This window comes from Cryptomeria japonica, chromosome 5 (assembly GCF_030272615.1).
Source record: "Cryptomeria japonica chromosome 5, Sugi_1.0, whole genome shotgun sequence".
NCBI lineage: Eukaryota > Viridiplantae > Streptophyta > Pinopsida > Cupressales > Cupressaceae > Cryptomeria > Cryptomeria japonica.
In genome coordinates, this window is record NC_081409.1 from 466,697,960 (window position 1) to 466,712,429 (window position 14,470).

Sequence of the window (14,470 nt, forward strand, 5' to 3'; positions counted from 1 at the left end):
TCGAGGCTCTATACATCTAGGTATGATGTCCACACTTTTCCTTACGATAGGGCACTGAAAAATATGGAGGTCAAAATGTGAAAGAAGAGGTTTGGGAAACATTTCAAACCAAAGTGCTAGTGGGACAATTGACTCATGTACTGGACCTACTAGTAGCATTGAGATGCAGTTCTGTAGAGGTATGCAGACTCAGAGTGAAGAAAACAAAGACAAGAATCAGGGACGCTCTGATTTTAATGAGGAATCGCAGCTATAAGAGATTTAGGACTACCAATTCGAAGGTATTTATTAATCTTATTACTGTATCTCATCATTCATATTACAAAAACATACTATTGTGGTTGATAACTCGATGATATTTTATGTGTGTCAACTTTTTGCAATTAAAATTTAATATTGAATTGCAATTGCATTTTTCAACTTTCTAATTTCATATAGCAAATAGTAGAATAAAATAGCGTAATGTGTTTATTGATAGAGTGATGTTTATTTAGACATGTTGAGATTTTCATTAATTCTTTCAAAATATAGTCATATGATATAACTCATTCAATACACAACTCCGTGTGATTCTCTATGCAAAAGTCAATACGAAATTTCAGAACCCTTTGCAAATGACCCTGAATTCCCTTTTATAGAAACAAGGGAGCAACAACAACTTTAGGTCTATTTGCAACATGTGAAGACTCAACATCAAAATCAATTACCAATTCACTGAATCTATTTTCCCATCAATATCACAAAATCAATACAATTTTACAAGGCTGAAGGTATCTATGAGCATCATAGGTCAGATTAGCAATTAGCAACTGCTACATGTCTCCTCATCCTATTCAAAAAATAGATTTCATACTTAAAACTTAATTCAAATCATGACAAATTAAATATAGAGAATAGCAATGCACAAAACCTAGAAATCAGAAATAGAGAAAGGCATAAAAGTTAAAATCTGAGAGAAATTGAGAATACAAATTTAAAAGGTTGAAGGTGTTTATCATAGGCTGGATTAGTAATAGCGAGCGTTGCATTTTCCCTGTTTATAAAATAGAGTTATTTCAAGCGATACCAAAAGCAGGAAAACCTTGAAATTAAGAGTAAAAGCATAAAACTGCAATGCACACTATGATTTGTGAGATCATTGTGCCATTTTTTGTAGGGTGTTACACTCTCCATCTAATGGAAGTCCAATTTATTTTAAAGTATAGTAAGTCAACTACAACTTTGTCAGCAATCCATATTTGGAAGAGTGACTTGACTCCACTGTTTCACCCAATACCGCATTCAAAGTTGTCAATGGTGTGATGAAATCCAAAAAGTTGTGAGGAGTTGTGTCCTTAGGAAGCAAGTCTAAATCAGACTTCAATTTGTCCTTCGTCCTTTTTTTGAAAGATTCTTTTCCAAAGAATTTATTTTATGTGTCAACACTCTTCGGTAAACCAAGATTTAACAAATTATTTGTGTTTTGTTGTAGCTTCAATAACTTTTTCCCACCTTTATCCAAAATTTCTTATGCTTCCCTTACTTTCTGGCATTTTTGAATGATAGATGATGCCTTAATTGAGGCACCAATGCGGCTCTTAATTCCCTTGGATGCCAATTAGTTGTCAGTGTTATTGTAGACTTCTTGCAAAATCTGTTTTGCAATACTCTCTTTTGAATTAACATTTATGTTCTTCTCAATGTGTTGTTTGAGCTTCCAAAAAAATACTCTCGGACTTTCATTCAATTCCAACTATTCACACAACTTGTCGCTCCTCCCCCCAAATATATTTTTTTATATACTTCACTGTATTTTTCATATTGTCCTTCAATTTGTCTTCCAAATTTTTAATTTTACTATTTGCATTATGCATCTCTTCTTTCATTTGTGCACATTTTTTTTCTTTCTTCCTCTGCTTTCTCTTCAAAATGTTTTGTTTTTTCCATCTTATGCTCCAATTGGTTCTGTAAATTTTTGTTTAAGGAAGCAACAAACTCCAGGTTTTTGTATAATTTTGTTGTAGAGGGAGCTTTCATCATCAATTTTTTTAATGCTTTCATCCAATTTTTCCCTCAATTCCTTTAGATCTACCTCCATCTATTCCCACTCTATTATTGCTGAGTTATAGGTCGAATTTTTTATCCTTTTTTGTAATTCATTGCACTTGTTTTCTATTGCTTTCCTCTTTGTTTTTTCATTTGCTAGGCCTGACTGTAACTTTTCCATTTGTTTCTCCACCTTATTTTTCTCTCTCTCCATCTTTAGCAGTGAAGTGTACATCACTTTTTTGGTCTTTTTTGACACACTAATTTTGTCCACATTTTGAACTTTGGAAAAATCCATTTGGACGGTGCTAACGTGAAATTCAGAGGGATCTATCTGACTTTGTGGTGGATTTTTATCTTTATTTGGGGGCATAACAACCATGAACTCCATCATATCTTTGTTTGGGTCTTATGTGGGAAATACCCTGTTCAATGCAGGTTGTTCCTCTAAAGCTACAGTAAGGGCACCCCTCTTTAATGTCCTTTTTTTATTTATTCATATTTGTTTTTTGTGCAAATTTATTAAAGAAATCATTGTAACAAAGATATGGGTTTGTTGAAGCAATTAAATTTTTGAAAGGTGAAATAGCACTTGTAGTGATATATGAGGCTCCATGTCATGATCCTATTTCACAAATTACAAAAAAAATAATACTTTTTCTTAAAATTCCACACACAATAAAATAAAATAAATTAATATTATTATAAAGAGTTCTATTATTATATATATTAAATATTTATTAAAATGATTTTATCAATAAATATTAAAAAATACTTTTTCAAAATAAATTAAAAATAAATTAATTAATTAATTAATAAATTCATATATTAATTATATCAAAAGAAGTAATTCTAAATTTTAAGTAAAGCTTACTTTATTCATATCTTATTAATAAAAAAGAGAAAGAAAGAGTTCGAATAAGTCAAAAATAGTATTTATGAATGTTAAGTCTAGTTTACATATCTTATTTGTTTATTAATGTGAAAAGGAAGATAATAATAATTTTAAAATTATTTGTTACTTTTTTTCAAGGAAAAGTAATGGGGATATGAAATTTGTAATATTTTAAGATCATGCAAAGTGAGATATTTTAGCTTTATGTTATTAGAGAAACATGAATCGAATGTGGTTTGATTTGTAATACACCATGCAAAGAGGAAGTAAGACGGTAATTCGAATCATATATTGAGGGTCAATATATGATTGTAATTCGAGCTATATATTGAGGATCAATATATGGTTGTAATTTGAACCATATATTGAGGGCAAAAGAAAGAGGCAACTTTAGGATACGTGAAGAGAAGGCGGGTTCATTGTTGTATAAGGAATTAATCCTTTGCTTCTTTTGTCCATATTCATAAATTTCCAAAAGATTAAAGAAAAGTGACTTAAGGTTTTAATTAGTTGATTATCCAATTGAGTTTAATAAATCGATCAAGGTAAATTGATTGAAATATTTGTAGCTACTAGGGGAAGGCTTGATTTGATCTCAAACTTAGAACTTGTGAGAGTTGAAAGGATAAGCATATATAAAATATGAAGTTGGTATGCTTTGACTTATTGGCCCTATACTCATTTCAATGTTGTTGGCATGTGCTTCTTTATGTGGAAGTGATCTATAATTGGGTCTATTCTCTTGAGCATTTGTGATATGATTAGGTCCTAATAAGGAATCAAGTATTAAAGCAAGAGTTTATGCTCAAGTATGTTCTATTTCTTTGTATGATTGTGTACTTTGCACACTTTATGCCTTCACATGAAATCCCTGTTATTGATGTGAGTTCAATTCCTATTAGATGTGTCAAATAAAAGCTAGGTAGAACAATTGGCTAATACATGTGAATATTTGATAAGTGGATGATGCATGATTGTATGCTATGTTTGCCAAAGTATATGTTAATGCATTCTTGCATCTCCTTCTCTGTGATAGATGAATTCTATTATTTTTACCTCCCAAAATAAATGTGATTTGAGATGAATTGATATCTTGTTATGATCTTAAATAGCTAAGCAAAGGTTGTTTCTCCTATCTTCATACAAATGTGAAAGCTTGTGGTTCATTGTTTGATTAAAATATGCCTTTTCTTCAATTAGATATTCAAATATGCTTTCTCCTATTTGATTATATATACACTTATGTGTCTTGTAAGCGCATGTATTCTTTTGCAATCTTTGTATACATCCTAGAGTTTCAATGTGTAAATATATGTTTGTGTACATAATTGGCTATTTTTTGTGAGTAACTATTGAATAGGAAATGCATGGATGGATGCTTTGTCTACTATGTATGTTGTATACATGTTGTGCGCCCATGATGTTGTTGCATTAGTGTTGCACAAATTCCATTACTCTCGCCAGTATCACATTGTTAGTCTTCCTCCTGCTGGGTTGGGTATCTTTCATGTCACGAAAGATTATGGGGAAGTGTAACTACTTCATGGTAGGGTGGAAATGTGCTTCGACAATGTTCTCGCCCATGATGTGCTCGATAGAGAGATGTGTTGGGAGTTCCTGTCAGGGTGGTCTTCATATTTGTACATTATGTATTCATTGTATTTGAGTCTTTGACCCTGTGGTCTATTGTAAAGGTATATGTTTCCTCATGTGTTGGCATTCTACACTCACATGAGAATGGTTGATGAGCGAATATCATTCACCGGTAAGGTTTTTGGTTATGGTTTCTGACATAGCTTAAACCGGTACGGAATCAAACATTGCAGATGCTATTTTAAGCAGTACATTGTCTTGGATTAAATTATCCACCTTGTAGTCAGTGAGACTTTTTCATTGAGTAGTGAGCTCTAGGTTGTTGGCCTTCCTGCATGTGCAGGCCCCTATTGTAAGTAATATTTATTCATATTGGCCAGTGAGTAAATATTGTGGATCACAAATCCCACCGAGGTTTTTCCCTTATCAGTTTTCCTCGCCAAAATATCTTGTGTTATGGTGTGCATTTATGTTGTCTCTGTTATTTCTTTTTACTGCATTATTGCTTGTTTACTGGTATATTAATTTGGGTTGCAAAGTTATAAATAAGTTCAAATATTCCATTAACCGGTTAGACATTGATTCAACCCCCCCCCCCCCTCTTAGTGTCTTTGGGACTGTCATTGCATCTAATAATTGGTATCAGAGTTTGGTCCTCTATTTGCAAAAGCCTAACAACTTGAGGAAGATTCTAAAACCGGTACTGATGGAGAGTTTGAGAAAATAGTTGGAAGGAGCTCTTGAAGATTTTGATGCAGAAAAATTGAAGAATATCAAACTTGAAGATAATATGAGGACTGCCCAGGAATTCATTAAAGGACTTCAGGAGAACCTGGTTATAGCACAAAACAAGAAGAAGGAACTTCATGACCAAATGCAAAAACATGATGATGAAAAGGAAACTCTTAGGGATATTGCAGAGAAGCTGAGACAAGAGAACAATAACATGAGGAATGAAATGCAAGATTTAACCATGAGGCTATGTAAGGATATTGAAGACAGGAAGAAGAATGAAGAAGACTTGACTAGGAGACTTAACGATGGAGGTAATGAAAATGTGAGACTTTGTCATGAAAATGATATGCTAAAGACATATTTGATTCACATGCAACATGGTAAAGAGGATCTTAGGAGACAAGTTGGCATTCTGGAAAATGAGTTGATCACTGTAAATGAACACAAAGACAAATTCAAGAAAAGTTCAGAAAGACTTGATGACATGCTAAAAAGACAGAAACCTAATGGAGATACAATTGGACTTGGATTTGAACATGGAGAAAGTTTTGGGACTGCAAACAATCAAGATCACAACAAACCGGCAAGACAACCTAATGCTTATAAATTTAATGGGAAATGTTTTAATTGCAACAAATTTGGTCATAGAGAAAATCAGTGCAGATTTAGAAATAATCAGAATACAAATTTACCTGCTGGTCAATGTTCCAAATGCAATAAAGTTGGTCATAACTCAGAAAATTGCAGAATGAATGTGAAATGCTATGTTTGTGGTAGATTTGGACATTTATCTAATCAATGCAGAACACAAACTGATCAAGGATATGGAAAAGCTATTCAGAGGAATAATGTAACTTGTTATGCATGTAACAAGATTGGGCATATTGCACAATTTTGTATAAGAAAGACTATACCGGAGAACAATAAAGGATCTAATGAGAAGGGAAAGGAAAAAGTAAACGAAATAAAGAAAGAATTTTCAAGACAATGGATTAAGAAGAGAGATCAGAGAGTTGATGAATCTATCTCTACACCGGTAGAACAAAGTAACCCTTCACCGGTAGGAGATTCTTCATCTAACTAAGGAATAATCCTTAGGGGGTATGGCAGAAAATTGAAATCATGCATTCTACCCTCGGTTGATTGTAAGAAGTTATATTTCTTCTTTACTGGAAGATATGTTAAGACTTCACTTAACCGGGAAGCATTTAATGCGGTTGTTGGAGAACATTTTTTATTATAAAGCACTGGAAAACCCTCATTTCAATTCATCAAGAATCCAAGCATTCGAAGAGCACAAAGAGAGAGAAAAGGCATTCTAAAGGCAAAGCAACAAGGTGTTTTCAAGAATTCAACAATTTCAAGTTAAAAGGTATTTATCTTTTGAAATGGCATCTTCATCTTCTGCACCTCAATTTTTTGCAAATCCTGTTGTGGTAGAGAATATTAAGTGCCCTAGACCCATGTTTAAAAACATTCTGGAGATTGCTAAGCAAAATGATTCCATTGGAGCCTTTTCTAAGATTCCGAAGGGAGTTGCTTTTGCCGAAGACCTGAGGATTTATATCCACTACAACATAGAGAATTTAGGGTCTGATGAATTGATGAACATGTACAAAGATATTATAACTGGTGAACAAGGTTTAGTCAAGCTGGAGCATAAGATTGTTGAGAATTTAGGATTTGTTGAAATCTTGAACATTCCTGAATTTTCGGATGAAATAGTTCGTCTTGTATTCAGCAGAGTTCATGGGGAGTTTATGTGGCTAGATTCTGTTTTTAAAATCACTAAGGAAGCAATCAAGGTTGTTAGTGGTTTACCCTCAATCGGTATTAGGTCTGACAAAAGGAAGAAGATACCAAACAAGGGTGTTATGGAGCTAACTGAAGCTACATCTAACAACAGATCTCTTAGGGTTAGTGATATCACTGATGCAAATGTGAAATATATAAGCATGGTATTTGGATACAGAGTTACACATGCAATTAGATTAAATTTTGTTTCTAGTTTATGTATTCATAGTGCATATGAGATGGTTAAGAACAATACAAGGATTGATATATGTGAATGGCTTAAGGATGAACTGATAGATAACTTGAAGAAAATTAAGGGTGACAAGAAGGAAACATTCCATTTTGGGAATCTACTTGTGTGTTTAATGCTTTACTTCACAAAGGAGATACCCAGCATTGGTCACAAGGACTTTTCATATGACATCCCTGTTGGTAGACAGATCATGGAAGCTATTACCAGAATTGGTGCTAAAAGTGATGGCATGGTAACAACCTATTTCAAAAACTTCCAAACCAAAATGAAGGCTAGAGAAAGGATACCACAGAGTATCGTGGATAAGTATGACAAACAAATATGTTTTGTAATCAAAAGAGATGAAACATGGATGGAAGTTGTTACTCCTAGAACTATTTGGATAACAGAGATGGGATATGAAGTTGATCTGAATATTCTTGAGGCTTATGCTAAGACACTTCTTGATGCACCTAAGGATCCTTCTGAAGAAATTTTTGGCAATGCTAACACTATTGAGAGTGTTGTTTCGATGCAAAAGCAGAGAAAAATTCATCAGAGATGCATCCAAAATGGCTAAAGAAGTTAAAGAAAATGTGATGAACTTAAGTGGTATTTCTGCTAGTGAACTAGAAGGACTCGAACCGGTAGCTCATGTTTCACCGGTTGTCACTTCTTTTGATACAGACAGTGGTAAGGTAGCAGAGTTCAAAAGAGTTGAAAGGAAGAAGAGGAAACCTTCACCAATACCTTCTCCTTCTCCTAAAAGGAAAATAACATTAAAGAAGAAGTAGCAGGCTGTGAGAGAGCTTAAGAAAAAATTAACTCCAAAGAAGAAACAACAACCTAAGGCACCAGATACCCTTACACCAGAGGAATTGATCAATGAAATAACACAAGAAGGTAATCTTAGTAATGTGAATAAATTTTGTCATTCTTTCAAGGATTCTGACAAGGAGACAATAGAGGAAAGCATTATTTTGCATCTTGACATCTACAAGAAAGTTTTGATTGAGGTTGTAGATGATCTGCCAAATGACTTATACATAAGATTAGAGGCTAAAAGAATGTCAGTGATGGAATTGGATAAAAAGTTAAAGGTTAAAGCATTGTTGGCTGTTCACCTTGTAAACTCCCGAGAGGATATTGATGAACTGATTGCTGAAGCCAACCGAACAGTTTTTATGAGTGGTCACCGATAGGTTAGTCTAATGGTAGGGAGAGTGAAAGAAATAGCAGATGAAACTATTGACAAATGGGACATATTTTTTGTTGAAAAAGAAAAGAAAGAAGAAAGGGATGGACAGAAAATGGATAAGTATTTTACAAAGGTATATCAAAAGGATAAAGGTAAAGGTAAAATTGGTAGTGTACCTGTTATAAACGTCAAAGATAACCTTTCTCCACCGGCACAGGACACCGGTACATACAGATAGTCAACCGGATAAGGAGGTTGAAGAAATAACTCATGATGATACTAATCCGGAATTAGAAATCCTTTTTACTATGAATGTAGATACACAGGATTTTAATGTTGTTATGGATAAAGAGACTGCAGACGTTAAGATAGCTGATGCTATGAATGTTGAAATCTCTGAGTCACCGGTTAACACTGTTGACTCTCAGAACATTGAAATGTCGGCAAAATCTAAGGAACCAGACACTGAGAAACTAATAGAAGCAGAGGTACATACACAGAGTGAGAAAATGACAACAACAATAAATAAAGAGGTAATAAATGATGGAAACAAGGAAGAAATTGTTAAGGTAATTGGTCTAGTGTCTGATGAAAAGAAAGTTATTACAGAACCTAGCACATCCACTATAGATTTCAGACCTACAAATGTAACAGATGTTCTTTTAATTTCAATTAAGAGGATCATAGATTGCAACGCCTTAGCATTTAAGGCCATTGATGATACATTGCCTATTTTGAAAATGATTGCACCGACATGTAAGATAGATCATATTGATGGTTCTTTGGGTAAATTAGATGCATTGTCCAAATTTATTGCTTCAAATGTTCTAACTGTAGATAAGGTTAATGAAGAAACCATTAAGGAAAAGGTCAATAAATAAAAAGGTGAATTCTTTGAGAAGACTATCAAGGATTGTACTGAGCATATTGATTCCTTATTACCGGTACTTAATTCAACAATTTTGGAATATAAGGATTTGTATAAAGAATCTTGCAAGCCTCACCACCTGACTGAAGATATTGATGAGGAGATTAAGAAAACACAAAAGGAGATAGATGACATAGCAGATAATATGATAGGTTCTTCAGAACTTACCTCAGCTTTTTATCAAGAAATGACAGTTTTTTAGGAAAAGATAGAGAAACTGGAGCAGGAAAAAGAAAGGATAAGGATGAAGGCCCGAAAACTGAAAAATAAACTTGGTCCAAGATTGGACAGTCTTATAACTTAGTGGGTTGAGCTATTTAAAGCAACAATTCAAGGAGACCGATCATCGGAGCAATAGATGCATTATTAGACTGACATGATCGAGCAGACCGAAACCTTTATTTCTGACAGTAATTGTGTGTGTGAAAAAGTGAACCTGTAGCTGCAAGCACAACACTTCAATTAAGTCATTATATGCATGGTTAGTAATCAATAATCAATAAGAAATAAACCATAGCAAAGCGACTAATTGCCTTCTAAAAGATGCGAGTATAAGATTGCTCTCAAATTTTTTATAAGCAATACCAGTGACTAAACTACACCAAGATGAAGGATTTAATCTATATGATATTAAGCTATATGGATGCAAGATGGATGAATAAGTCAAGCAATAATAACCAATTCAAGCAACAATGGATGCAAGCAATAATGAATGTAAAATGGATGTAAATAATCTAAAAAGCACAATAATTTTCAATGACTCCAGAGCGAAATTAGCGTGATAATAATCTCCAAGCGTGTTCTCAAAAATCTCTGGGGTGAATTGGAATGAGAGTTGAAGACTGAATTTATAGAGAATCACAAGAGAAAAAGCTCAATTTAGGATTAATTGAAATAATTGAGAAATCATGTTTAGTTAACCTTGAGATAGATTCCAATTATAGTTTAATTGAAATGCATTCAAATTAGAAGTCCAAGTTGCCTTGGAAAATACTAATAAATTAATTCCATGCATATCTAATAAAAATAGATAATTCTTTAATTTATTCAAGAAAAAGGTCTTTTCGATGCAATTGAACTTCTTTTTCTGTTTTTGAAAAGCTTTAAGCTCCAATTTTAGAGAATAATTCAATAATTCTCTAAATTGCTTTTCTAATTTTAAATTGCTTTTCTAATTTCAAGTTCTAAATTTAGAAAAAAGAAATAATATCTCAAGTTTGATTTCTCTTTCAATTCAATTCTTTTTTTTGTTTTATTTTCAATTCAACTCTTTGTAATAAATTACTCCTTTTTGCATGATTGAATGGCAAATTTATTAATTAATTAAATATGCAAGGATATTTAATAAATTTAAATGGGATAATTGATCAAAATTATATTCTTGGAAATGATTTGATTAATTAAATAAATATTTAATTAATATTGAGTAGTTGATTTGCCATGTGATTTTTGATAATTAAAGAATTAATAATGTGCTCAAGATTGATTTAATTGCCTTTGGTTAGAACCTTGGTGATGTTGTCGAGATTAGGGGCCCATGGTTTAGATGACCAATTTTAAGGTATTACATTTGCCCCTCTTTGAATTAATGTGCGAGCAGCGCTTTGATTCAAAGAATGTGTGATGTCTAGGAGATGCTAGTTCTGAACTTGATTGATCACGAACTAGATGAAAAGCAAGGTGTTTAGCTTGATTCGAAGCGACAAAGCTGAATGAAGTCTAATTAAAGTGATACCAATCTCGAACTTCATTGAACTGAGGAACGATAGAAAACAAAGATACCGAACTTGAACTTGATTGATCAAGAAGCGGATCTTACTGATCTAGAACTTGATTGATCTTAGATACAGTGAGTGATGATAAAAAAAAAATCGATCTTGAATTTGATTGATCAAGACACAATGAGCGAAGAATAAACCATTCAGCTTGATCAAGAAACAAATACTGAACACTTGCTTAGATTTAGTGTGATCAAAGAAACTCTTTAAACTTTTGATTGAGTTTAAATGAATAATTAGTTTGATTTGAAACGATGAAACTAATATGCCCCTAGTGATTGATTTGATTCAAATGATCGATAGATCTCAACTTGATGTGAAGCGATGAAGTTGAGATGCCCCTTAGCAATAAGGATTTTTTTCTTTAATTGGAAAGATTTTGCTCAACTTTTGATGAAGATTTGAAAAATTTCTTGACTTGTGAGATGTGAAGTCATAAGGTCGTGAGTATGCCCCCTCGGGAGTGAAATCGAAAGATAGCGAGGGATTGATTATAATTCTGGTGATGATTGATAAAAAATTGAGCGTAGAGTTGATTGTAATGTTGATGTGTAAAATGAAATTGAATTAAGATTCAACGTTGAAATTGAGTGCAATTTGAAGAAAGAATGAGCATTTGATGAAAAACGTGCTAAGTGGTCAAAATTGTGAAATTGACTAGCAAAATGATCTCGAATTTCGATTTCGATCCTGAAAATGGAATCAGAGCAAGCACATTAGCTAAGGGTACAATTTTCATAACCATCGAAGCAAGTTGAACAATTAGGTTTTAGGCTATATATGGGACGAAAGTGTCATTTTCAAATCATTTTAACCCTCCAAGTTTGAAAATTCAAAAAGCCTTATGCGAGAAAAATGGTGCTCCCTACTTGTCAGCATCGATTTGAGCGCCAGAGATGTCACAATCGACCTTGAAACTACGAGCCAACGGTAAGTGATCGATCTTTAGCCTCTTTATGTTTCCAATTTTGAATTATTTTGTTTATTTTTCACGTTTTTCATGGGTTTTAGGTCGGGTGTCGCGGTTTATCATGCGAGACAGGATCCTGTCTCGTACGAGAAACTGGCAAATTGTATTTTATCATTTGAAGCCATTAGATTTGTCGTATGAGATTCACCCTCGTGTCATACGACAGGTCTGTTAAAAGACCATTTTGTCGTGCGATTTGTAAAAGTTTGTCGTTCGAGGCTGTTTACTCATACGAGAGCCATTCCTGACTCGTACTAGATTTTGTTTGACTGTGTTTTGTCGTTCGGAAAACAGTGATCATTTTTTAAAGTGTAAACATGAAATTTTGCTTTTGCATTTGACTTAGTTGGATTTGCGTGATGTTTAACTTATCTTGTAGGCTCATTTGGAATGTTTTCTGATGCTCGTTGTTGGTTTTTTTGTTTTTTTTTTTGCAGGTGTACTTACCTCCTGTGCTCTTCAGATGTGTATATCCTCCCACTATGGCTTTAGTTCATGATTTCTCTGAGGTTGAGCAGGCTCATGTTGATATGTGTGGCTTGACTCACCTAATGGGATTACTTGATATCCCTATGAACCACAGGATGCTCACAGCGTTGGTAGAGCGGTTTCATTCAGAGCATAATACCTTTCATTTGCCAGTTGGGGAGTTGACTTTCACTCCCGAGGATGTGTACAATATCCTTCATATCCCTTTTGTTGGGGATAGGTGGATTATGATACTGCATTGTTACCTGGATTACAGGCTCTTACGAATGTATTCAGGGATCCAGATATCTTGACTCGTTCTATGAGCTAGGATATATTGATGGGCAAGTATAGTGAGGAGTATCCGCTGGCATGTGTCCTAGTAGGTTTCATTGGTTACTTCTTGATGCTAGACAGAGGGCAACAAGGTTTTCAAAGTGGATGGGGTTGTATGTTGGAGAGGTTGATAGAGACCCCTCAGAGACTTGGCTGGGGCTCTTGTTTGTTGGCCCACATGTATCGGGAGATGCATGAGATTGTCTACAAAGATGGGCGGAGCATGGCTGCAGGGGTGTACATTTTATAGGTATGGGCTTGGGAGCACCTTCCCATTTGTCGGTCGATAGTTGTTGATAGCAGAGAGCCAAGGCAGCCGATTATTTATAGGTATGCCAGATATATTACATAGCCCCATCTAGGCAAGACAGACTTCTGGCGACGACAGTTCGATGATCTGATAGCTGTCATATGGAGACCGTACAGGGGGTTGGAGTCATGGGATGGTTGGCGGGCGGTTTGGAGAGATCTTTTTGTTACACACCCACTGATTGGGAGGTCACAAACTATTGTGGAGTGATTCATCATTTCACGAGTGATGAGGCAGTACGGCCGGCCTCAGGGTATCTCTCAGTAGTATGCAGCGTATGCTCGATACGCCGATGAGGAGAGATAGGAATGGTCACCTAGGCTATCTTATGCTTTAGCGATGTAGGAGCTGACAGGTTTACATCGTCTGAGGTGGGATTACCTGGATGATATAGCAGATGCGGGGGTATTGCCCCAGTACAGGGATTACTTTCAGCAGCATCCATTCCCTCGGTTTACAAATCTAGGAGAGCATGCTCCTCATATTGAGGATGTGGAGGATGATGCCCCCACACTGGCATAGGGACAGGGCCAGAGACAGGGCCATAGGCAGGGACAGGCACAGAGACCAGATGCTCCTTGACAGACTGGTGGTGATCCTGGTGCTAGCAGCAACGGAGTGTGAGCTGATCTTGGACAGCAGAAGGGTGAGTGTGGATCCCTTGGGAGAGTAGGCATGAGGTTGGGTGGTGGAGAGGAGGAGTGAGCAGCTCTGAGGCAGGTCTGGCAACAGCGGGATGAGCAGGGTGGAGCCACAGGTGGAGATGGTGGTGGAGATGGTGGCGGAGAGCCTGCGAGAGAGCAGGGGGTTGACACGGGACGGTCGATGAGAGTACGCCTTGCAGAACTACAGTCATAGTTGATAGTGGCTCAGACTCAGTTGGCGAAGCGAGACCAATAGCTGGTCGAGGTTAGGGCCGAGCGTGATCGCCAGATCGTAGCATTGAGAGCCGAGTCGAGAGCAGAGATAGAGTCTCTTTGACAGGAGGTGCTTCTCCAGAGCAGTAGGGCTGCATATTATGTGGCGGCATATAGAGTCACAGTTTCTGTTGCACAGCAGGTGCAACCCTATTCACAGTATATGGCTAGATCAGAGGGAGCACGAGCACCTCGATAGGATCCCGGGCATCAGGCTCCTCCTCCTCCACCAGGCGATGACGGAGAGGGCGCCAACTAGATGATTCTTTTTGTAGCTGGGATATTTTTTGT